Source organism: Oncorhynchus mykiss, chromosome 6, assembly GCF_057628025.1.
Source record: "Oncorhynchus mykiss isolate SJ-2025 chromosome 6, ASM5762802v1, whole genome shotgun sequence".
Classification (NCBI taxonomy): domain Eukaryota; kingdom Metazoa; phylum Chordata; class Actinopteri; order Salmoniformes; family Salmonidae; genus Oncorhynchus; species Oncorhynchus mykiss.
The window spans coordinates 11,581,771-11,609,517 of NC_143027.1; the positions used below are offsets into that span (position 1 = coordinate 11,581,771).

Below are 27,747 nucleotides of genomic sequence, written 5' to 3' on the forward strand. Positions count from 1 at the left end.
GGTGCCTTAAAATAGCTACAGAGATTGGGTGCCGCTAACCCAAATAATGGAAAACCTAGTATCACCGGTCGCCATCTTTGAATACAGGCCACCTCCTGGTTGAGACAGATGGAAGGAGGAGGACTGCCAGTCTTCCTGTGGCCTTGCACCTTGCATTTTAGTTTGTCTCTGCAGCCATTACAGAATAGCTTTAATCTGACATAGACATCTCCCATAGACATATACAACTACGACAACCATCCACTTTGGAATCAGTGTTATAAACAAAACCTAATGGGGTCACTCAGTGTTCTCGGTTTCAGGAAAATGACTTAATAACATTGATTAGGAAATCTCACGTAAACAGCTGATGTCTGCCTTGATGAAGAACACACACTCATTTACAAGGCTTTTATAAACGGCACAAAAAAACGCATTGTCAAATGTTCCTCAACCCCGTCATTGTAATGGCTACTGTGTACAGTAAATATGAACTCAACAGAAATGTACTTATAATGATGATAATTCTTGACACGATCCTCATTAAGAGAGGGAAGTTCAGTGGAAGCCATCTCTTGTTCTTGTGTTTACCAATAAAATAATGGGTTTTATATGAACTAGAAATGTCAGTGAAGCGTGGGCTATAATGAAGTATCCTCGTCCTTTCTCCTCTCTACCCTTCAACCTCTATGGTCAATTAAGCCACCTACAGATGTATGATCTTAATTTGATCACCCTGTTGCAGGATAACTTTCCTGCAATGCAGGACATTTAAAACTTGTAGTGTATTTGAGGTTTAAAAAAATGCTTCTGAAGTTTGTAATTTACAATTTGAAATTTTCAGACTTGATTTTCCTTTATGAAAAATGTATCAATCCCTACAAAATGTCCATTAATTATTATTTTCCTGCTGAAGCAAACTGGCTCAAATTAAGATCCTACATCTGTAAACAGTAGAGGCTGTCACATTCCATCCAGAAGCAGACAATGAATGACTACTTTATTCATTAAAACAACTCTGTTTGAAAAACAAGTTCGGAAACGATTACCATATGAAAACTGCAGAATAATGTATAACCTTGACAAATCTCCACTGGGCCAAAACTGTCAGTACTCAAGCCCTGTTATTTGAAGTGTACAATGAGTGCCCTGCCTCTGTATGAGCAGGATTCAAGCACAATTACTTCACAGGGGGCACACACACAGACACACACACCGAGATATGCACACGCACATACGTACACCCAGGAGCCTCATACACACACAGAATTAACTACCTACCATACAGCACACTGAGAGGCCAGGCAACAGCAAAGAGAGAAATGTCTCTTTATGTAACAATGCCATTCCTTTTCCTCACTAGAAGACATAGAGGTGAATGCAATACCACGACCTAGTTCAGATTCTCTATCATATCAGTTCTCTGACACAATGATCCACCACATTACATCAAACAGCATCCATATTGACTGAAACTGAACACAGGAAATATCATGTGGTTGGCTCTATACATAACACATGTCTATTTGTCTTATCTATTCATTTGATCTGTTTTGGGCAGAAGTTTGCTGAAGGTTATTGTGATCAACTTCTAGTTTCCATCCCGGCCTATGAAACCCTAACTCTATCTCTAACTCTAACTCTGATCCTAACCCTAACTCTATCTCTAACTCTAATCCTAACCCTAACTCTAACCCTAACTCTAATCCTAGCCCTAACTCTAACTCTAACCCTAACTCTAATCCTAACTCTAATCCTAACTCTAATCCTAACCCTAACTCTAACCCTAACCCTAACCCTATGGGGCAGGTGGAAACACAATCTGTTGACAACTGTAATCAGTTCTAGTCCCATTGACAAAAACATTCAAAAACATTCATCATGTCCCATACATGGATACACCATTTCCGATACAGTGGGACGTCATGAGGCCTGAGGTCTAGCAGACATATGACTCCAACAACACAAAGGAAACATGACCGCTCTGTCTTCCACAGGATCAGACACTTTTCTGACCACTAGGATAGCTGGCCCCCAGCACATGTCACAGCAGATAATTTATACCCCATGCCCTACCCATTAGATACCAGAGCTCTGGCTCACAAACCTAGCCCATGCCCTAGCACCCAGAGGGCACTTAAACACAACTGTTTTATAACTGGGTTCGTCATCTTAAGTTTCAACCATCACAATGCCATAAAAGCCTTGTGTTGTCACTGGCTTTATTTGGCATCTAGTTGAACTTGAGAGCCCAACTCTAGAAACTAAGGGTGGAGTTCTATATCCATGTAATCCAATACAAAGATACAGGTATATTTATTTTTTGATTAGTATTTTCAAGTAAAACCTGAAGTTGCTTTTTCAATTGTATGTTAGGCTTTCTTTTCCTAACTCAAGTCTTCTGTATAATGATCTGCTCTTGGGCCTATTTCAATGTTATTGTCTTCTAGGGAAAGGCCGTTCTCATGACAACCCACATGACGATGAAAAAACATAATTGTCCATCTGAACAACTCGTGAGTTCCTAGGTCAAAGCTTTTGGCTCTGGGGGAGTGAGAAGGCACAGGACAAACAGGGCTATTAATGCTTTCATTGATTAGTATCTCAGTGTCAGCTCAATAACCTCCCAGATGTAATACAATGCATCCAAGTGAATAAATAATCATTACTAATGGCTATAAAAAGCACCCTGGATTTTATTAACATTCTATTGGGAACAATCAATATTCCTCCAACCGCAGTACATATGCCTCCTACCTACACAAATTACTCATCATACAAAAGAAATGTGCAAGACTAGCCACCTCCTCTAATTACCTGGCTCCATCTGCACCTTTGTTTAAGAAACTCAATATCTTGTCTATTTACGATGTTAATGTGCGGCAATTATGAACTTTCATCTACAAATACCCCTCCCAGATAGTTTACCTAAACCTTCAATGGATTCTTCCAGCTTAATTCTGAAATCCATCTACACTACTGGTCAAAAGTTTTAGAACGCCTACTCTTTCAAGGGTTTTTCTTTATTTTTACTATTTTCTACAATTGAAGAATAATAGTGAAACATCAAAACTATGAAATAACACATATGGAATCATGTAGTAACCAAAAAAGTGTTAAATAAATGTCATATTTGAGATTCTTCAAATAGCCACCCTTTGCCTTGAGGACAGCTTTGCACACTCTTGGCATTCTCTCAACCAGCTTCACCTGGAATGCTTTTCCAACTGTCTTGAAGGAGTTCCCACATATGCTGAGCATTTGTTGGATGCTTTTCCTTCACTCTGCGGTCCAACTCATCCCAAACCATCTCAATTTGGTTGAGGTCGGGGGATTTTGGAGACCAGGACCCCTGATGCAGCACTCCATCACACTCTTTCTTGGTAAAATAGCCCTTACACAGCCTGGAGGTGTGTTGGGTCATTGTCCTGTTGAAAAACAAATTATAGTCCCACTAAGCCCAAAACAGATGGGATGGCGTATGGCTGCAGAATGCTGTGGTACAGTAGTCATGCTGGTTAAGTGTGTCTTGAATTCTAAATAAATCACAGACAGTATCACCAGAAAAGCACCCCCACACCATAACACCTCCTCCTCCATGCTTTGTAGTGGGAAATACACATGCGGACATCCGTTCACCCACACGGCGTCTCACAAAGATATGGCGGTTGGAACCAAAAAAATCAAATTTGGACTCCAGACTAAAGAACAAATTTCCACCAGTCTAATGTCAATTGCTCGTGTTTCTTGACCCAAGCAGGTCTCTTCTTCTTGTTGGTGTCCTTTATTAGTGGTTTCTTTACAGCAATTTGACCATGAAGGCCTGATTCACACAGTCTCATCTGAAGAGTTGATGTTGAGATGTGTCTGTTACTTGAACTCTGTGAAGCATTTATTTAGGCTGCAATTCTTGAGGCTGGTAACTCTAATGAACTTATCATCTGCAGCAGAGGAAACTCTGGGTCATCCATTCCTGTGGCGGTCCTCATGAGAGCCAGTTTCATCATAGCTCTTGATGGTTTTTGCAACTGTACTTGAAGAAACTTAAAAAGTTCTTGGAATTTTCCGTATTGACTGACCTTCATGTCTTAAAGTAATGATGGACTGTTGTTTCTCTTTGCTTATTTGAGCTGTTCTTGCCATAATATGGACTTGGTCTTTTACCAAATAGGGCTATCTTCTGTATACCACCACCTTGTCACAACACAACTGATTGGCTCAAACACATTAAGGAAAGAAATTCCACAAATTAACTTTTAAGAAGGCACACCTGTTAATTGAAATGCAATTCAGGTGAAGACCTCATGAAGCTGGTTGAGAGAATTCCAAGAGTGTGCAAAGCTGTCCTCAAGGCAAAGGGTGGCTCCTTTGAAGAATCTCAAATATAAAATATATTTTGATTTGTTTAACACTTTTTTTGGTTACTACATGATTCCATATGTGTTATTTTTTCGTTTCGATGTCTTCACTATTATTCTACAATGTAGAAAATAGTAAAAATAAAGAAAAACCCTTGAATGAGTTGGTGTTCTAAAGCGAAGACTGAGGGTCAGACTGTAAGTAATCTCCTCCATGAAGACTAACTCTCCCACACACATTTGCACACACACACACACACATTTAAACAAAACAAATAGTTTGTGATTACTGATCAATTCATTTATACATTTATAATTAGTAGGTTTTGTTTTCTGTTTTAACAATCCTTTTTTTATGTTTGTACTGATTGTAAAGCCAGCCCTTGGGCTTCCAACCTCCTTTTTTTCAATCTGTATTGTTGTTTATCACTTGCTTTCTTTGGTGCAAATAAATGTAACTAAACAAAAACTAAATTAAACTTAAACAAGCTCTCTTCAAATTCAATATGGTGGCAAGGAGAATTAGAGACTAAAACTGTGGGGAAAGACTAGAGGCACGTACCGTTCACACTTCCATTCAGGAAATATTGTAGACCGATGCAGAGGTAGTATTTACTCTAGCAATTAGTCCAGCATTACAGCCATGGAAATTACCGTGATGCAGTAATAACTGTCTGCACTGCCTTAGGGGAAAGCAATGAGCACTCGAATAGAAAGTCACGTCTTATTATACTCATGGTGGAGGTGAGACATATGGGGTCCTGTAATTAGACTGGTGGTTGGCTGTTACTCTCCAACAAACACAACCATTCCTAAGAGATACTGTTAGGGAAGATTCAGAATTTGTTGGTAACATATGTAAGATGTTTTATATTCATCAAATATGTGTAATACTGTAGCTGATTTTCCTGAGATAGAGTAGCTACATCTAGGTGAGACTTCTAGGATGATATCAGTTGTAAAGCAGATGACTTCCAGAAAATAATGAGAAGGAGCATCAAACTATTGGAAATCAGTAACTCAATTAATTTGCTTTCGTGGAATGACATGGAGTGACAACATGGCCAACTCTTTCACCAATCATTGGCTAATTCTTTCAATGATCAAAACAATATTTTGGAAGTGAAAACCTTGATTCAACATCACGTCACCTTAAATACAGTGTCCGTTATCTTTGACCGTTCATTTACCAATGTCTCAGCCACAGTCATGAGCAGCCAGCCTGTGGAACAAAAGGCCACATTAAGCCATTCGCCTGTTAGTGTGAGAAATTAGTGACTGCACAACGGCGCCACTATTTAACAGCAACGACCCATCTTATCTGCGGAGGCTGCATGAAATGGTGTTTACTTTAGATAACATCTCCCTATATGAACCATGCAGGGGAATTTAGCTAGCTAGCTAGCTGGCACTGGGACACAAACCCAGTATGGACGCAAGCAGGCTGCACCTCAGAGGGACATAAACCCTCACAGCACCCTGAAGGGAGTGGAAGAGAGAGGTACAGTTCTCCAGAAGCAACAATACAAGAGGATTCTTCTCTTATGTAGGTCAGATGATGAACAGGAGCTGTGCTGCACTGCCTGGAGATCATCTCCTCCCTTCCTCTCGGGTTACCTTGAATTAGCTCAACATGCTATAATCAGCTGACAGGGGAGCCCACCGTAACCTAAGAGAGGGTGACTAATGAATTGCTGATGGTAATTTTTCCTAATTCACAAGCTACTTAAAATGGACTGTCGTTGAGGAACCTGTTTCAACTGTTATATAAACAGCATGGGGAAGAAAACAAATGACAGAATGCTCGGTCTACCAGATTATCTGACTGTTTCTGAAGTCAAACCATATTCCCTCTGACTGCTACGTCAGTAGACTACCCACAGGGCCATGCATCTTAATACTGTCTCCAAACCCAATTAAATCAGCTAGCGTTGAATTGTCTTAGCAGCATTATCAATAAAGAGCAGATTTGTCGGTTGTACACAGGATGTAAAGACATGAATGAAACGTGCAGCGCGACTAAGAAAATTAGAATTGAGACAATGAACACATCACTATGCATGAAGCAATACAGCATCCGCTGCCATACATTTAATCAGGGCTGGCCAAGGAACCTAGCTGTTCCTCTCTTGGATGAGTGAAACGTGAGCGAGGGGGCATTGTGTGGCCTCTGTGAGAGTGATGATAAGTGTTCCCAGCCCACCGCTCCACATGAGATGACGGACAGGCAGGAACTAGTGCTGAAACACTGGGGGCCTTGTGGTCATGCGCTTCTACTATCAGTCACATGACCACGCCACATGGCTGCAATTTGTTCACTAGATATGTCATAAATGTACACAGAGGTATTACTGTTCACTTTTTAGTCCTGATTGGAGGGGGGTTCAGGCGGTTCTCTTAATGTAGTCTACCAACAACTGTGCCCTAATAGTAAGACCCGTTTTTCCTCCAGATTTGAGGGATGGTGAATACATTTCTTTGTGGTGTATATTTTTTCTTGTATGACTTTAGTAACATTGTTGGTAGACTAAATTATGTTTTGCAATATTAGCATTTAAAAATCTATTTGTCAATTAGTTTTACAAATGTATCTTCACATAAGGACAGGCTGCTGTAGAACCATGTAGTCCAATTGTACAACTGGTAAATTGCTGAGATTGCTTTCATATGGGTAAACTTAGAAATATGGAAATACCTCATAGAGCACTATTGCAAATACTCTGTCCTCGTCTGAAAGTTGACATGACTTGGGAGGGCATTACAAATGACATCTGTTGTATTAAATAACACTTACTAACCACCGGTGTGCTTTGATAAGCTTTTGAGATAGATCTGGCCTTTGGGTGTAACATCAATCACATATCACTTTGCACAAGGTGCATTTCTCCACACAAATATCAATACCTACAATAGACGGGTGGGTTATTGAACCGTGGAGCAGAACTTGTGGTTTGGCTTAGAATCAAAGGATTAATGACAACATATAAACTATATTTCTGTTCCAAATTGTATTGAAAACATAAATACATTTCAACAATGAGCACTTGTTGACTCTTAAATACATCGTTGCAGTTGTTGGTTAGTAGGCTATCAAATGTTTTGCAATATTAGCATTGACATGACATCAGTCAAAACCCCTCAAAACAAGACATGATACCAATAACAAGATCCAACGGGCTGAAATGAGCCACCTGCGATTCCCAACATGGCAGCTTCTTGTCATTGTTGGTACCTATGTGATCGTCCAGAATGATAACACACTTCTGCCCCATCGACGCACAAACATCCTTTTCATTATGTTGTCAGCTGACCCTTCTAGAGTCCAGCGGCCCTGCACCCACACCAGTCACCTGCACTGGGGAATCATAACAAGATGATGTCACTGAGTCTACAAACATATCACTTCAAAGCCATAAAACATCTACATAGGTAAGTTGAGCAAACAGCCCATTTCTCATGGTATGATTCCCTCCAGAAAGGTCACCCAGATGAGAGAATTGCAGCATCTAAATCACCCTCAGCTTGGATTTCAGCCCAATGGCACTGACAATGACAAGGTTCTTTCTTCTCAATGTGGCCCACATGAAAGGCCGTGAAGAAAGTCCCATGATTAGAGACTGATTTTCCCACTAGACACTAGTTTCACTGAAAATACCCACTGGCAAGGTGTAATGTGATGAAGCACAGCAACAATATGGCCACATTAAATCATTACAAGACAGCAGAGATTACAGACTCCTTTGGGAGGTACAACATGACCAAGAAAGACCATCTTAGAGGAATTCAAAAATAAATGTTCAACGCTGATCATCTCAACATACTGATAGTAAAAATACATTTTATAATGGAAAGTGGTCTCAAAATTCCCCAACATCCACTTTAAAAAATAAAAATAACAGATAACAACATCAATCTCTCCAAACACATTCTATGTAATAGTGGAAGCCAATTCTATCTCTGAGTCACCCATTGTAAACAAAGGACAATAAGGCTTGTTTGGTTTACAGTAGACATAGCTTCAGCCTCTTAAGTGAAGGACACATGATTCCAGGTATGAACTCTACTGGAAAACCCTCCTTACATTTGATTAATCCTTCTACAGAGGGAGCATACTGCTTTGAGATGAAATTGCAAACCATTTTGCCTCTTCAAGCACACACCCAGGTAGAGAGGCTGCTCCGAGTGCTGCCCTGCAATCTCTCCTGGCCTTCTCCAGGCACCCCAACACCATCTCAGACCCTGAAACTATGGCAACCGAACAAGAGAGCAGCCTCCATGATTAATAGATGAGAAATGCTGTGCCAATCGCGGTGGGCCTGGGGAGGGGGACAGATGTACACCCCTCTCTGTGATTCACCGCCACACACCGCGGCACGGAAGGAGGAAAGAGGGCCTTGCGACGCAGGCAACATGCACCCCTGCAACACAGGGTCATGGAACACCCCCTCAACACAGGGTCATGGAACACCCCCTCAAAGAAGAGTCATGGAACACCCCCTCAACAAAGAATCATGGAACACCCCCTCAAAGAAGAGTCATGGAACACCCCCTCAACAAAGAATCATGGAACACCCCCTCAAAGAAGAGTCATGGAACACCCCTTCAACAAAGAGTCATGGAACACCTCCACAAAGAAGAGTCATGAAACACCCCCTCAACAAAGAATCATGGAACACCCCCCCAACAAAGAGTCATGGAACACCCCCTCAACAAAGAGTCATGGAACACCCCCCCAACAAAGAATCATGGAACACCCCCCCAACAAAGAATCATGGAACACCCCCCCAACAAAGAGTCATGGAACACCCCCTCAACAAAGAGTCATGGAACACCCCCTCAACAAAGAGTCATGGAACACCCCCCCAACAAAGAGTCATGGAACACCCCCCCAACAAAGAGTCATGGAACACCCCCTCAACACAGGGTCATGGAACACCCCCTCAACAAAGAGTCATGGAACACCCCCTCAACACAGGGTCATGGAACACCCCCTCAACACAGGGTCATGGAACACCCCCTCAACAAAGAGTCATGGAACACCCCCTCAACAAAGAGTCATGGAACACCCCCTCAACACAGGGTCATGGAACACCCCCTCAACACAGGATCATGGAACACCCCCTTAACACAGGATAATGGAACACTCCCTCAACAAAGAGTCATTGAACACCCGCAGAACAGGCTGCTGTAGAACCATGTAGTCCTACATGAGCATCAATGCATACTTCATGGGCAGCCAATGAGAGCTGACCACAACCGGAAGCAGCCAATGAGCTAACCATAACTGGAAGCCACAGTTGTTCATAATGAGTGTTCACAGCGAGCAGCGTTTGTGACTCATGGCCACTTACCTGTATAAGTACAGTACACATTCAAGACATTTAACTATTTACATACCAAATGCTATGTGATGTCTGGCATCACATTAGACCCTTATCAACACTTGTCTATCTAAGACAGTTTCTAGTTTGTTTGCAGACAATAAAACCCCATTGCAGAGACAGGTGGATCACCTCTGATAACATCTATGATGCAAGCAGTTTGGCTACGTCAACTCTCCTCTCATCACAATTTCATTTAATACATTTCCATAAACAAAGTCTTGCCAAAGAGCAACAGTGAACATGCCAACAGACAGTCTGCCAATTCAGCCATTGACTTAAGAGGTTCTGTCCAAAAGCTTCATACTATAAGCCTTTGGCTTTTCTGGCGCTAAAAATGCCCTCAATTATGTTCATTTAATGAGTCTAAGGGAAGAGAATTTTACACAAGGCCTACTAATTAAAAAAAATATATAGTGTATTGAGAGCCTGGGGAGTTAATGCAAGGTGAGAAACAGAGGCTAAGCTACAACAGCAACGATGTTAACAAATCAGTACACTTGAAATGAGGCGTAATGTACAGAACAGAATGAACCATATGTCCCACAACCAAATACAATTCATTTAATTCATTATTGTCAGATCAATGGTCAGGTTTTTAATATAATGGGATGCGATTTCACCTTAGAGTGGAGCTTTCCCCACAAAACATGATGTCATGATATTTGCAATAAGGGGACTGATGAGCGGAAGAAAACCTTCTCTAAATGTCATGCAGCTTCTGAACACCAGCGTGCTCTTGGTTTCATCTGAGTATGATACCATTCTATTATGGGGGTGGTTGGAGGATGCTAGCTGTTTATCCTTTTCTATCAGCAGGAGGCACACAGAGAGATGCTCATGGAAAATTAGTTTTTGAAGAAAATATCCCCACAGACACACAAAATTAGAATTTTCCATTTGGCAAAAAGGTGAAAGGCGCTAGAGCGAAAACCGGTTAATGTTCACATCGAAACATAGCCTATATCTTACATATGAGATGTAATTTCCCCACAGGATTATGGTATTAAAATGTATATGATTCTGCTATCAGTGGACTACTAATGGAGCATGAATAAAATGCAATGAAAGCTGTTTTTTAAATGATTGAACCATAATTTACAACTACAATTTTCAATGCTCTAATATACTGTGTGTACATATATATATATATATCATAAATAAATCACATTTTGATGAGTGTGAGGATTGTAATGCTCTCATACACTCTAATTGATTACAATAAATTCTAAATCACACTGGATAAACATGAATTAAACATGCAATCATAAAATATGCATAAATACACAATTCTACTCGACCTACCGCATTGACACTGAATTTGAATCAATGATTAACATGGCCTCGCTTTGCGTAATTGAGTGCAATTCATTTCACATAGGCACGCCATTTATCAATTATTCAATACCAGGCACGTCTATCTGTCCTTGACTGACAAATGTAAATACCAACTTACACCCCTGCACAGTGTATACAAGCACACCAGTGTGACAAATCCACATCAGTCACACACAATGCCAACCTCATTGCTATTGTTAGGAAGCTGCAGATCAAATGCTCCACAGAGCATTGCTCCAAACAGTGGTTACCCACAATGCATGCTGATGTTTTGTGTTTCCCCTTTTTTCTGCGTGACAAAAAAAAACTATGCTTTCTCCAAAGGTAGTTAGTCACACAGTGACAGGCACACATGTACACATACATCAATAGCAGTATGATCTGCTTTTCGTGTATATCTCGTAAACAGTCTAGCATTTATGGCAGGTGTTTCAAAATGGCTCCAGGATTATTGCGCACCACTGTAGCAATACTGGATTGTATTCCACACACGGATAGCCCACCTACAGTATCTCATCTCATCTTAACTGTTAGATCTTATCTCTATGGGCTAGTGAAGAGGATGAAAACGCATCAAATATTTTTTAAGAGTGATTTCATGAATTAATGTATTGTATACTTTTTTTCCTATCAATGTATTTTTACAAGACACTCTCATCTTAAAAGTAATTCCCTCAAATATCACATATTACTGTAAAAAAAAATATATATTTTTTTTTGTTCACAGGCATTTAGCCCTATTCCTCATTGTTTTGATGTTATCAACACACAGGCCATGGAGCATCTATACACATTGAAAAATATCCCTTGACTAGAGTCCCTTTGCAAATACAGCAAGTCAGACGTCTTCAAACGGGTTGAAGAGAGGGAGAAATGGCTGAGAGAGCCGAGGTGTTAGCAGCCCTGGGTGTTGCATGGGGCCTCTGTACTGCACCTAAACACAGCTTTCAGTGTATCACTGTAAAAAGTGAGATGGCTCTGTTGTTCATCTGAGGTGCTTTTATTGAATGGTGTGATCTAACGTTATGTTTTGGTAATTTTTTTAAATTTAATTTTTCTAAATTGCTTTCGACACCTCATGCGCATGCCCATTGTATAGCGGTTGGGGCAATATAGCATTGGGGGCAATCAGAAGAGTTAGAGGCATGGCTTATTGGGGGCGTGGCTTTCAGTTTGTTCTTTTTGGCCATCCCTGAGAGTGAATGTCATTCCAGTTAATGTCATTCCAGTTAATGTGTTCTGTTGAATTCATCATACAAGATTAAAAGCAAGGTTTCCATTGATACAATGATCGGCATTTGGTTACAATATTGTGGTCAATAAATGTGACTGACCGGCTCAAATTGGTCTTATATAGCAACATTTGAAATGACTAATCTTGTAATTTATGTGAAGTAGTGACCTGTGACATATGCCTAGTTTCCTGAAATGCGTCACAAATGTGAATGTTTTTTGTAAAGACTGTGTTTGGAGGTATTATTTAATGTTAATGAACAAACTTTTTTTGATTTTTTATTTTTTTTGATAACATGTGTGCCCAATGGAGCAATTACAACAGTGACCCGCCCTGAAATGGCCTTTAAAGCCTGGAGTCACTCAACAAACCCTGTGTGGACAATACCTCTCTCTCTCTCTCTCTCTCTCTCTCTCTCTCTCTCTCTCTCTCTCTCTCTCTCTCTCTCTCTCTCTCTCTCTCTCTCTCTCTCTCTCTCTCTCTCTCTCTCTCTCTCTCTCTCTCTCTCTCTCTCTCTCTCTCTCTCTCTCTCTCTCTCTCTCTCTCTCTCTCTCTGTCTGTCTGTCTGTCTGTCTGTCTGTCTCTCTCAGTGTGTGAGAGAGAAGTGATGTAACTACAACCATATTACACCAGTTTACGTCTCTGAATTGTGGGTAGATAAAAATGAAACGAAATGAATGAAATAGCTACAATTAACTCCACAACCATAAATAATGTATGATTCGTGTTGAAGACAGATAAAGGCCTATAGATTGAAATAGCGTATTTTCCACCTGGAAAGACACAGGTGATTTATTCGTTTTGCCAACACTGAACACTGAAATGCCTGTCTGTCTTCTCACACATGAGAATTGCATCTCTACATTACGCTACCATGGAGGGGCCAACAACGAAGGGCAGAGCAAATGATCCAAGTAGTTTATAATGCCGAGTCCTGTAGCCTATCAGTTCACAGCACACTAAAAGCAACGGAGAGTTCGTCTCCATAAATTTCAGACGTTGAAATTATAAACGCTTTCATCACCTGGGGAAATTGTCGCAGAGTTGTCTATAATAACATATAGGCTAATTTCTGAAGCTTTGTAGGCACGCAGTAATTCTAAATGCAATGGAATGGACCTGAAACAGCTTGGATAAATACGCGTAAATACGTATTTACGCACAAACATCACATATTTAAATAGCCAAAATAACTATTATCTTTACGAAATAATTTTACATTTCCCCAATGAATTGTTATTCATTAACTGCAACAGAAATAAATAATTATAAAGTTACTGAAGTGACGTATAGTTAGTTACCTTGTTGCAGGCGCCTAGGTGTGCACTTGTCCTAGTAGTGATTGGGAAACCATTATAGCCATAGGTTCCAAATAAATAGATTACTATTATGCACATACAAAGTTAGAGAATAAAAATACAATACCTTCAGCTCATGAATGGAAATGCCTTGGGGTAAATGTATCGTTCGTCCTTTTATTAATCCATTCAAAATAATGTTCCTAAAGCAGCTCAGACAATGATCATCTCGAAAAAAACAATGCGAAACGCTACTTTTCTAAACCTCTTGAGATTTTTTTTTTGTTACATGCCGCGCTTGTAGCCTACACAACTCTTCAAATCGGAATATCCATCGGAAATCCACTTGAAACCCAGCGGTTTTAAAAACTCCTTTGAGAAAACTGAGCAAGACAACCTGGAATCCAATAACTAACAATTGAGGGTTCCGAACCATTCGTGGAAAGCCAACTCAGTCCCGCTACAAAAGCTGCAGGTCATCCTATTTCGAGATGAAGCCTTCTTACTAGTGCACAGCGATCCCAGCTGTCACCCGCTACACACAGGGAGGAGCTATACGCCCTAGACTGGAGTGTGCTAGTGAAACAGGATCTTTTGTTTCATGGGTGCCACTTTATGGACGACTGTATTTTTAGAATTTACATTGGAATGTAAATACACAATTCGAAAATACACAATTCAAAAAATAAACCACTATAGGCTAAATGGCTAAATATAATGATTGTGTAGGCTGTATTATTAGTTTAAAAGAGAAACAACAACATTACAACAAACTGTATTTATTCCATATGGAAAAGTGAACCCTTTCTGGCTCGCACACAAAGTGTCAAAAACAATATTGGGGTGACAATGATGATGCCCACAGTTACGCATTGGTACCCCTATTGCTTTGAGCCCAGCCAATGCGAAAGGGAATGAATGCAACCAGGTTCAAAGCCTCTCTTGTCTTCATCAATGGGAGACCCCACTCCGGTGGTCCCATCCTCTCCAGCCACTGCACAGTGTTTATAATCGCCCTTCAGTCGGTTCCACATAACACAGAAGCCGATCAGTTTTGGGCCCCTTATCAGAGTAACAGCAAATCCTGCTGAAGTTGCAGCTACTTTTGTTTTGAGTCTTCTACACCTAAAAAAAAAACATGTTATACTCTGGATGGAAGCAAGGCACATTGAAATCAGGCTGACCATCTGCAACCAGAGGCTTACACTCTAAGAAGGCCAAGGATTCATAATGGCTCATGCTCAGCATGGGAGTTGTTTGCTTTATGTAGGCTAATAACAGACCACCTGTGATGGCAATGTTAATTGTGTCCCAGATAGCCACTAGTCCAGATGCTTACTGTAACAAATTTTATTATAGGCGTGCTATTATAATTCATAAACTGGGTACTTTGAACCCTGAATGCTGACAGCCGTGATATATCGTATGACAAAACATCAGTTTTTACTGTTTTAATTACGTCGGTAACCAGTTTATAATAGCAATAAGTCACCTGAGGGGTTTGTGGTATGGCCAATATCTGTAAACTATTTTGTACATAATGTTGCTGCTACTGTCTCTTATGATGGAAAATAACTGTTTGACATCAAAACAGCGATTACTCACCACGAACTGGCAGAAGCTTTTTTTTCCCCTTTAACGAGTCCGATGAGCCTGACGTGAATGACATACTGCTTTCCCGGGAACAGGCCCAAATCCCCGTCATTTGCGCGAAGAGACAACGGAGAAAAAGAGGACGGAGTTTGGGCTGCCTTCTGAGAATTCGTAGGCGATCAAATAAACCCCCCCTGCCCTTGTTCCCACACTTCTACTAGCTAACGTGCAATCATTGGAAAATAAAATCGACAACCTATGAGGAAGATTAAACTACCAACGGGACATTAAAAACTGTAATATCTTATGCTTCATGAAGTCGTGGCTGAACAATGACATTATCAACATACAGCTGGCTGGTTATACACCGTATCGGCAGGATAGAACAGCAGAGTCTGGTAAGACAAGGGGTGGCGGACTATGCATATATATAAACAACAGCTGGTGCACGATATCTAAGGAAGTCTCAACATTTTGCTCACCTGAGGTAGAGTAGCTCATGATAAGCTGTAGACCACACTATCTACCTAGAGAGTTTTTATCTGTATTTTTCGTAGCTGTCTACATACCACCACAGAGCGATGCTGGCACTAAGACCGCACTCAATGAGCTGTGCACTGCCATAAGCAAACAGCAAAACGCTTATCCAGAGGTGGCGCTCCTAGTGGCCGGGGACTTTAATGTTTTACAATAATTTTATCAGCTTATTAAATGTGCAGCCAGAGGGAAAAAAACTCTAGGCCACCTTTACTCCACACACAGAGACACATACAAAGCTCTCCCTCACCCTCCATTTGGCAAATCTGACCATAATTCTATCCTCCTGATTCCTGCTTACAAGCAAAAATGTAAGCAGGAAGCACCAGTGACTCAGTCAATAAAAAAGTGGTTAGATGAAGCATATACTAAGCTACAGGACTGTTTTGCAAGCACAAACTGGAATATGTTCCGGGATTCTTCCTATGGCATTGAGGAGTACACCACATCAGTCATTGGCTTCATCAACAAGTGCAACGATGATGTCGTCCCCACAGTGACTGTACGTACATACCCCAACCAGAAGCCATGGATTACAGGCAACATCCACACTGAGCTAAAGGATAGAGCTGCCGCTTTCAAGGAGTAGGACTCTAACCCTTGAAGCTTATAAGAAATCCCGCTATGCCCTCTGACTAACCATCAAACAGGCAAAGTGTAAATATAGGACTAAGATCAGATCGTACTACACCAGCTCCGACGCTTGTCCGATTACACAACAGTGGTAGGCCTGATCGATGAGACAGCCTATAGGCAGGAGGTCAGAGACCTGGCCATGTGGTGCCAGGACAACAACCTCTCCCTCAACGTGATCAAGACAAAGGAGTTGATTGTTGATTGCAGGAAAAGGAGGATCGAGCACACCCCCATTTTCATCGACGGGGCTGTAGTAGAGCAGGTTGAGAGCTTCAAATTCCTTGGTGTCCACATCACGAACAAACTAACATGGTCCAAGCACACCAAGACAGTCATGAAGACAGAAAAGATTTGGCATGGGTCCTCAGATCCTCAAAAGGTTCTACAGCTGCACCATCGAGAGCGTCCTGACTGGTTGCATCATTGCCTGGTATGGCAACTGCTCGGCCTCTGATCGCAAGACACTACAGACGGTAGTCCATACGGCCCAGTACATCACTGGGGCCAAGCTTTCTGCCATCCAGGACCTCTATACCAGGGGGTGTCAGAGGAAGGCCCTAAAAATTGTCAAAGACTCCAGTCACCCTACTCATAGACTGTTCTCTCTGCTACCGCACGGCAAGCAGCACTGGAGCGTCAAGTCTAGGTCCAAGAGGCTTCTAAACAGCTTCTACCCCCAATCCATAAGACTCCTGTACATCTACTCAAATGGCTACCCAGACTATTTCCATTGCCCCCTCCCCCCACGCCGCTGCTGCTCTCTGTTATTATCTATGCATAGTCGCTTTAATAACCTACATGTACATATTGCCTCAATTACCTCGACAATCCGTTGCCCCCGCACATTGACTCTGTATCGTTACCCCCTGTATATAGTCTCGCTATTTTTTTACTGCTGCTCTATAACTGCTTGTTACTTTTATTTCTTATTCTTATTCATATTTTTTAAACTGCATTGTTGGTTAGGGGCTTGTAAGTAAGCATTTCGCTGTAAGGTCTACACCTGTTGTGTTCGGCGCATATGACTAATAACATTTGATTTGATTCGATATACCACGGCTGTATGCAAGCACTCCGTGTTGCGTCGTATAAAACCACACCCACACTGGTGCTCAGGCAAGATTAATCAAACCCCTTCAATCTTTGGCTATAGCCAAACGCTCACAGGTACAGTGTTCGGATAGGCAAGCCTACATGATGAGATTATTATGGATAAAAACTAGATTATTTTTATTTGTCAAATGGTTGCCAGGGATCGATCTTCATGTCACCAGAGTAAGACCCTCAATATTCAATGGAAAGGCGCATCAATCTCATCACCGTGCACTTTCACCACCCTGTGATGTTCATCATAACATATTTAACACTTAAAGTGTTCATGTTAACACCATGTCAGATAGTGCCACTCTACAGAGTGTAAAACTCTGATTATAGTGTTACATTTTGAATGTTAATGTAACAATCGTATTGGTCATATGCCACACCCCCACGCCTACAGCATGGTTCGATATTCCTCCTTTATCATCATGAATTATATTGAATTGCATTTGAGTAACTCACTACTACATCACTTAGTAGCAGTGCAAGTGGATCCTTGTGTGTGAGTCAATAACCAAAAGATGATCAACTATTATCCCAGATAAATGGCTGTTGTCTCTTTAAAGTTCTTGTGCCATGTGTTCTTCTAGACCTGCATGTATTTGATAGTGGACAGCATTAAAAACTATGTCACGTAAAATTATAGAACGCTGATTCAATCAATCAATCGCATTTATAAAACCCTTTTTACATCAGCAGGTGTTACAAAGTGATCTAATGGTCAAATCCATTTGGAACAAATCTACATTATGCAAGTTGATTAACCTGTTATTGTGTATGGTAATATTATTCATTCCATGTGACATAGCCATACCGTGTGACATAGCCATACCGTGTGACATAGCCATAACGTGTGACAACCATGTGACATAGCCATACCATGTGACATAGCCATACCATGTGACATAGCCATACCATGTGACATAGCCATACCATGTGACATAGCCATATCATGTGACATAGCCATACCATGTGACATAGCCATACCATGTGACATAGCCATACCATGTGACATAGCCATACCATGTGACATAGCCATACCGGTGGCATTAATCCAATATAAATAACATGCCAAATAATCCCCCAACCAAAACAAAACATTCAGTGCCTTCAGAAAGTATTTACACCCCTTGACTTTTTCCACATTTTGTTGTGTTACAGTCTGAATTCTAAATTGATTAAATAAATAAAAGTCTCACCCATAATGACAAATAATGAATACCCTATAATGACAAAGTGAAAACATGTTTTTAGACATTTTTGCAAATGTTTTATAAATTAAATACAGAAACATCAATACTTTGTATAAGCACCTTTGGCAGCGATTACAGCTGTGAGTATTTTTGGGTAAGTCTCTAAGAGCCTTCCACACCTGGATTGTGCAACATTTGCCTGTTATTTTTTAATTTGAATTCTTCAAGCTCTGTCAAATTGGTTGTTAATCATTGCTGAACAACCATTTTCAGGTCTTGCCATAGATTTTCAAGTAGATTTAAGTCCAAACTGTAACTCGGCCACTCAAGAACATTCACTGTCTTCTTGGTGTACTCCATTGTAGATTAGGACTTGTGATTTCGGTTATTGTCCTGCGGAAAGGTGAATTCATCTCCCAGTGTCTGGTGGAAAGTAGACTGAACCAGGTTCTCCTCTAGGATATTGCCTGTGCTTTCCATTTATTTCTGATCCTGAAAACTCCCCAGTCGTTAATGATTACACGCATAGCCAAAAAACATGATGCAGCCATCATTATGCTTGAAAATATGGAGAGTAGTACTCAGTAATGTGTTGTATTGGATTTTCCCCAAACATAACGCTTTGTATTCAGGACCAAAATCTATTGCTTTGCCACATTATTTGCAGTATTGCTTTAGTGCCTTGTTGCAAACAGGATTCATGTTTTGGAATATTTGTATTCTGTACAGGCTTCCTTCCTTTCACTCTGTCAATTAGGTTAGTATTGTGGAGTAAGTACAATGCTGTTGATCCAAGTCCCCTTTGGCCTCCTGGTGAAATCCCTGAGCGGTTTTCTTACTCTCCGACAACTGAGTTAGGAAGGACGCCTGTATCTTTGTAGTGACGGGGTGTATTCATACACCATCCAAAGTGTAATTAATAACTTCACCTTTATTTTTAGCCTACAAAGGGTCCCCTTCTGCAACTCATTTGAAAACCTCCCTGGTCTTTGTGGTTGAATCTGTGTTTGAAATTCCCCGCTTGACTGAGGGACCTTACAGATAATTGTATGTGTGGGGGACAGAGATGAGGTAGTCATTCAAAAATCCTGTTATTACACACGGAGTCCATGCAACTTATTATGTGTCTTGTTAAGCACATTTATAGTCCTGAATTTATTTAGGCCCACCATAACAAAGGGGTTGAATACTTATTGACTCAAGACATTTCAGCTTTTAATTTTTTATTAATTTGTAAACATTTGTAAAAGCCTAATTCCACTTTGACATTATGGGGTATTGTGTGTCGGCCAGTGACACAAAATGTCAATTTAATCCATTTTAAATTCAGGCTGTAACACAACAAAATGTGAAAAAATTCAAGGGGTGTGAATTCTCGCTGTGAAGATACAGAACACACAAGATTAGATACACACTAATCTTGTGTGTTCAATGGCCTATTTTGGGAGAACACAGCCACTGATGCATTGACCTGGGGCGGCAGGTAGCCTAGTGGTTAGAGCATTGGGCCAGTAACCGAAAGGTTGCTAGATTGATTCCCTGAGCTGACAATGTAAAAATCTGTCGTTCTGCCCTGAACAAGGCAGTTAAACCACTGTTCCTAGGCTGTCATTGTAAATAAGAACTTACCTGGTTAAATAAAGGTCAAATAAAAAACGTGTCAGGGGAAAGATCCCAGGATACTGGATTTGTCCATTGTTTCTCTAAGTGGTGACTGGTAACTGGTTGCCCAGGCTTGGGATTTAAGTCTGGTGGTTAATTCCTTTTTGTTAACAGGAACCCTTTGCTGTTGTTCACCTGCTGTGGCAATGAGACAGCTAGTATGGAAGGATTGGGGCCCTGCCACATGCAATCTCAGCTACTGTATGTTCTATAGGAAAGGTATGGGGCCCTGCCACATGCAGTCTCAGCTACTGTATGTTCTATAGGAAAGGTATGGGGCCCTGCCACATGCAGTCTCAGCTACTGTATGTTCTATAGGAAAGGAATGGGGCCCTGCCACATGCAGTCTCAGCTACTGTATGTTCTATAGGAAAGGTATGGGGCCCTGCCACATGCAGTCTCAGCTACTGTATGTTCTATAGGAAAGGAATGGGGCCCTGCCACATGCAGTCTCAGCTACTGTATGTTCTATAGGAAAGGAATGGGGCCCTGCCATATGCAGTCTCAGCTTCTGTATGTTCTTTAGGAAAGGAATGGGGCCCTGCCACATGCAGTCTCAGCTACTGTATGTTCTATAGGAAAGGAATGGGGCCCTGCCACATGCAGTCTCAGCTACTGTATGTTCTATAGGAAAGGAATGGGGCCCTGCCATATGCAGTCTAGAGAGAGAAGAGAAACAGTCACGCATCCCAACAGACAGTTATTATTTCATACTATTGTCTAAGTTAAAGACAGCACAATACTGTTTGATCATCAATTACAACTTTTATATATTTTAGTATCCACTACTGTTGAACAGTTTATAATACTCTTGTTTTATTTCATAAGGGGATGTGTCAGCTTCCAGTTGACATGTACCATAAAAAAAACATTGGAGCGTGCATGACGTTGAAATTGAAATGGGCTTGTTATGCATTTCAAGTGGAGGATCCTTTGAAAAGTCAGACAGACAGACAGACAGATGCGTAAGAATGGCACATGATGATGACCAGAGCTGTCACCTCATTCCGGCAGGAACATTTTTTAATTCTGTGGCATTGGAGAGGGCATGCAGTCTTTAACACCCTCTCTCTGTCAGGGAACAGCTTCACACTACTTAATTGGTCTCAGAGAAAATTGCAGTGAAACGGTTTTCTCATCAACACATAGGCCACCATACTCTCCGTAACTGTCACGTTCGTTGAATGGAGGAGACCAAGGCGCAGCGTGATATGAATACATGTTCCTTTAATGACGACGAAGAAACACATAAACTACAAAACGAACGTGACGCTAAATATATAGTGCAGACACAGGCAACTAACACATAGACATAGACAATAACCCACAAAATACCCAAAGATGGCTGCCTAAATATGGTTCCCAATCAGAGACAACGATAAACAGCTGCTTCTAATTGAGAACCAATCTAGGCAACCATAGACATACATAAACACCTAGATGGTAAACAACCCCATAAACCTACAAAACCCCTAGACAGTACAAAAACACATACATCACCCATGTCACACCCTGACCTAACCAAAATAATAAAGAAAACAAAGAATACTAAGGTCAGGGCATGACAGTAACATGTTATCAATATATAAATAAATGTATATTCAGGTAATAAGCGTTCCCTTTATTATATATTCTACTTAATTCCAGCAGGATCCTCTTCTTCTCTGAATCATAACAGCTACCCACTGTGTTAAAGCGATGTGTTGTAAGTGATAAACAGTAGGCTACTAAAATGACTCTGGTAGATGATTATCCAGAATAGGTTTTTACAATTCTTCTTACTGGCCATGGTTTTACTGTTTGTAGTTATGCCAACCATTATATTTTGTCCCATCATCACTGTTTTAGAATAGTGTTGCAGTTTGCACATCAGCTCTTTCAGAGATGAGCTCTGAGCTCTGACTGAAAGCTTCAGACATCTACCTCAGCATATTCAATTAAGGTAAGCCTGGTGACCTATAATGGCAAAATGTTGTAAAGCTGGGGTAGAGATTCACTCAGAAACCTGCAACTTGAGTCTGAGCCAGAGCATGCACCAAGGCTTGCTTAAAAGCATGAATAAATCAGTGTTTCTGCCCTGAGTCCCTATAGTGACGAGTGACAGTTAAAGAGCCCAGTGTTTTGGGCTTCAGTAGGCATCCGCCGTCATGTGCCTTTCCAAATGGACCTGGTGCAGCAGAGAGGCATCTGCTTCAGGCACGGGGTAACTGGACCAGGAACCCGTCCTGCCTCGGCTCTGTGAGTCACATGTGCGTCTTTGAGTCCCTGGTTTGGGGGGGGGGGGGGGGGGGGGGTGTCCCATTAGCCCCATCTCTAGCCGGCTGTGGGTAAACCAGATGTTTTAATGACAACTGTGCTCAGGTCCTGCTGAATAAATAATCCTGCCAGTGCTAACACATGATAGTGCTCATACATTTTTTAGCCGATCCATCTCTGTCACTCTCTCAACGTGGATGCGTATGTACATGTGAGGCGGGCGTATTTTCCTGCATATTTTAGCATCATCTGAACTCTCTATTGAGTCATATGTTTTTCCTCAGTGGATTTCGGAACTTGTTTTATTCCGTTACCTGCAGATTTGCACGTGTTTCCCATGGTGAAGACTGTGTGGAAAGCAAGGGTTTCTGCTCTGAAATCAGTGTACCCCCACCATGTTGTATCTACATGTATTGTATATGAACAATAACAATGTTTTGATTAACTGAAAGGAATCAAGAGTAGAGGTCTGCAGTGAACTGATATCCACCCATGATTAAACATCACAATCAGGCTTTTGACTTTCCAGTGTAGGCAGACCTGAATTGGAACTGATACATGATTGATGTGTCAGATGAAAGCAATGTAGGTCATTGTGGGTGAGGATCCACATGCACGGCATAAATCACCTGGGATGATAACCAACTACTATGAAAGATAATGGCCCATCAGACCATTTTAGGTGCATTCAAGGTCCATAACTCAAACAACCGGTCTTTACATAGTCACTTATGTCTGGCACAGGTACATTTGTGATCTACAGTATTTAGGACATTAAACGTTCATGTAATTTTATAGTGGGCTATTGATGTCAAGATTTACGGTGATGGATCAATATTCAATAAACAGACAACAAACAGTATGACACCAAAGGAAATCAATTCACATTAACTATATTTTAGATATTTTTATTCCCTGACAACGGTTTGCTATATAAGAAAGTAATGCCAGTTAATGTTGCTATTAATCAAATAAAATCAAATGTATTTATATAGCCCTTCTTACATCAGCTGATATCTCAAAGTGCTGTACAGAAACCCAGCCTAAAACTCCAAACAGCAAGCAATGCAGGTGTAGAAGCAAGGTGGCAAGGAAAAACTCCCTAGAAAGGCCAAAACCTAGAAAGAAACCTAGAGAGGAACCAGGCTATGAGGTTTAGCCAGTCCTCTTGTGGCTGTGCCGGGTGGAGATTATAACAGAACATGGCCAAGATGTTCAAAGAGAGAGAGAGAGAGAAAGAGAGAATTAGAGAGAGCATACTTAAATTCACACAGGACACCGGAAAAGACAGGAGAAATACTCCAGATATAACAGACTGACCCTAGCCCCCCGACACAAAAACTACTACATAAATACTGGAGGCTGAGACAGGAGGGGTCAGGAGACACTGTGACCCCGTCCGATGATGCCCCCAGACAGGGCCAAACAGGCAGGATATAACCCCACCCACTTTGCCAAAGCACAGCCCCCACACCACTAGAGGGATATCTTCAACCACCAACTTACCATCCTGAGGCAAGGCTGAGTATAGCCCACAAAGATCTCCGCCACGGCACAACCCAAGGGGGGGTGCCAACCCAGACAGGAAGATCACGACAGTGACTCAACCCACTCAAATGACGCACCCCTCCTAGGGACGGCATGGAAGAGCACCAGTAAGCCAGTGACTCAGCCCCTGTAATAGGGTTAGAGGCAGAGAATCCCAGTGGAGAGAGGGGAACCGGCCAGGCAGAGACAGCAAGGGCGGTTCGTTGCTCCAGTGCTTTTCCGTTCACCTTCACACTCCTGGGCCAGACTACACTCAATCATATGACCCACTGAAGAGATCAGTCTTTAATAAAGACTTAAAGGTTGAGACCGAGTCTGCGTCTCTCACATGGGTAGGCAGATCGTTCCATAAAAATGTCTCTGTAGGAGAAAGCCCTGCCTCCAGCTGTTTGCTTAGAAATTCTAGGGACAATTAGGAGGCCTGCGTCTTGTGACCATAGCGTACATGTAGGTATGTACAGCAGGACCAAATCGGAAAGATAGGTAGGAGCAAGCCCATGTCATGCTGCTTTTCTTTTCAATAAGTACATTTACCAAATCACATTTATTTTCCTCTTATATGTAGTAGTTATAAACACGTTCATCAAAGAGTATCTACTGTATGTGGAAAAGGACATGCAAAAAATGATCTCTGCACACCTGTCTTTCATTCTCAACTAGGTTTCAGATGCCTTGGTGAGAGTACGCTATCTGAGTGAGAAGTGCTCAGAGCATCTGCTTATGTCCTATCCTTGTAAAAAAATATATACTCCTTTCCTCATTAAGCCTAGTTCACTTAGCATTTTCAGAGACAAGAGAGGGGCTGCCAAACAATGAGTGATGCAAAGGCTATACTCAAAAGGCATAGACTGTCATCATGAAAAGTGCCGTGAAATTAAGCTGTGTAACATTTATAATTCAAAAACAGTTTAAATATATTTTTTTACCTTTTAGGAACCAAGTTTGTGCCAAAACAAAATCTAAGGTGGAGACCGAAATACATTTGACATCAATTTGCATAATTGAAAATGACTAGTTAACAAATTGTCCTCTTGACAGTTGACCTTACACAACATGCATACATTATAATACTTCCTTATACTACATATTGTTGTTCATTACCAACATTCAATTGAATTCAAATGTAAATAGCCATTTTCAGCAGCAAAACAAATTCATCAAATCATATGATGAGTTATTTATTTAAGTCTCAGTATTTCCGAAACACAGCCACAAGCTACCCAAAATAACAAAAAGAGAACACAGCAGACACTCCCTGAGCTCTCCTCTGTAAGAGAGAAAGCCACAAGCTACCCAGAATAACAAAAAGAGAACACAGCAGACACTCCCTGAGCTCTCCTCTGTGAGAGAGAAAGTACTGTAGTTCTGTTGTTGTCAGCATAACAACGGCAGGCATGCAGGTGATGGAAGGATAATAACTGTGGGAGGAGGCTACTTGACCCCTGGCAACCTCTTCCTGGATGCTGCTGCTGGGACACGATTCAGGAAGTGGGTGCAGTTAATGTGATGGGATTTCCTGCTGCTGCCAGCCCTTCTTCCTCATACAGTAATTAATTGTTCCCACAGTCCGAGTCACCTTTGCAGGATGCTGCACTTGAAGCGCACACAGACACCTCCAGGTGACTCAACAGACACAGCCGAGGACGCTTTCACTCAGACAGACAGCGTTGACACTGCAGAAAAGAGGAATTCAAATCTCACACAATCTAACAAAAATGGCGATAACAAAAGCAATGTGATCATCATGGTACAGTTGGACTAGGAATCCCCTGAACATGCAGTAGCTGCTAAGAGCACAAAGTTTTCTCTAAGTACAGTTTCACACATTTATGCCAAGAACAAAGCTTAGTGTTGAAAAGGTGTTTAAAGTACACTAATTCACCAAAATGACATCATTTCCCATTTTATGATTACTGGGGCCAAATGATGATGGTTTCCTCTTCAAATAATTTGTTGTTTTATTTGTCATTATGTGTCATTAAGGTTTGGTGCGTATGGCCTTCTCAGATATTTCTATGGGCATTCTCTTGTTTGAAGGCTTGCATTTTTTGTTCCTTGAACATCAAAGAATGGGCACACTGAAACAAGCACATTTTGACATTGCCCTCCCTCCTGTCTCTTACGCAGTAATTACAGCTCGGAAAAGACAACATTATTACCCATCAAGTCTGGATATAATAACACTACAAAACACTTTAAAGAGGAGGGAAAATAAAAGCCATGGATTATGTATTAGGAATTGTTCGACCTCTCCAAAGCTAATGGGAGCATTGTATGTCAACCATAAAGAAGATTAACAATACCTTTAATAATATATTCTAGCTTGCTGTACTTCTCATACAATCATACAACTGTTAATTGGGCCAATGGTCTTTGGGGAAACCCCATTATGAACAACTTCCATAAAAAACATTTTTCCATGAGAGAGTTATGGTTGTTACAAAATGAATATTCCATTAAGCATTGCATTTGGTTAGGAAGCCTTGACTGTTTTGTAAAGCTAAGAAGTTCTCCTCACTGAAGTACTTTCATGTTTCCACACTGCCCTCTTGTGCATGATGTTTAACATGCAAATGTACACAATAAAAATGCTTTCAATGTGCTCTTCATTTTTTTTTGTCAGACATGATAATTATACTGTTGGAACATTCATTTATATAACAAAATTAGATCTTTGCTCACAAATGTGCTTTGTGTACGAAGGTGTATTGTGACAAACTAAACCGAGCCAGATCAACAAGAAACCTGGCCAACAAACAGACCTGGTCAACAAACAGACCTGGTCAACAGACAGACCTGGTCAACAAACAGACGTGGTCAACAAACAGACCTGGCCAACAGACAGACCTGGTCAACAAACAGACATGGTCAACAAACAGACATGGTCAACAAACAGACCTGGTCAACAAACAGACCTGGTCAACAAACAGACCTGGTCAACAGACAGACCTGGTCAACAAACAGACCTGGTCAACAAACAGACGTGGTCAACAGACAGACCTGGTCAACAAACAGACATGGTCAACAAACAGACATGGTCAACAGACAGACCTGGTCAACAAACAGACGTGGTCAACAAACAGACCTGGTCAACAAACAGACATGGTCAACAAACAGACATGGTCAACAGACAGACCTGGTCAACAAACAGACGTGGTCAACAAACAGACATGGTCAACAAACAGACATGGTCAACAAACAGACCTGGTCAACAAACAGACCTGGTCAACAAACAGACCTGGTCAACAAACAGACATGGTCAACAAACAGACCTGGTCAACAAACAGACCTGGTCAACAAACAGACCTGGTCAACAAACAGACGTGGTCAACAAACAGACATGGTCAACAAACAGACATGGTCAACAAACAGACCTGGTCAACAAACAGACCTGGTCAACAAACAGACCTGGTCAACAAACAGACGTGGTCAACAAACAGACATGGTCAACAAACAGACATGGTCAACAAACAGACCTGGTCAACAAACAGACATGGTCAACAAACAGACCTAGTCAACAAACAGACATGTCAACAGACAGACATGGTCAACAAACAGACATGGTCAACAAACAGACGTGGTCAACAAACAGACCTGGTCAACAAACAGACCTGGTCAACAAACAGACCTGGTCAA

General features: G+C 41.3%; 1 protein-coding gene across 3 annotated transcripts in view; it reads right to left on the reverse strand.

The window, feature by feature from the left end:
* Positions 1-14,156, reverse strand: part of sema6a (sema domain, transmembrane domain (TM), and cytoplasmic domain, (semaphorin) 6A) — a 92,745-nt gene extending 78,589 nt beyond the window's left edge. For all 3 annotated transcript variants that reach the window (XM_036979400.2, XM_036979398.2, XM_036979395.2), the window contains exon 1: positions 13,716-14,156. The gene's annotated coding sequence lies outside the window, so the exon portion shown is untranslated. The remainder of the gene's footprint in view (positions 1-13,715) is intronic.
* Positions 14,157-27,747: the final 13,591 nt, after the last annotated feature.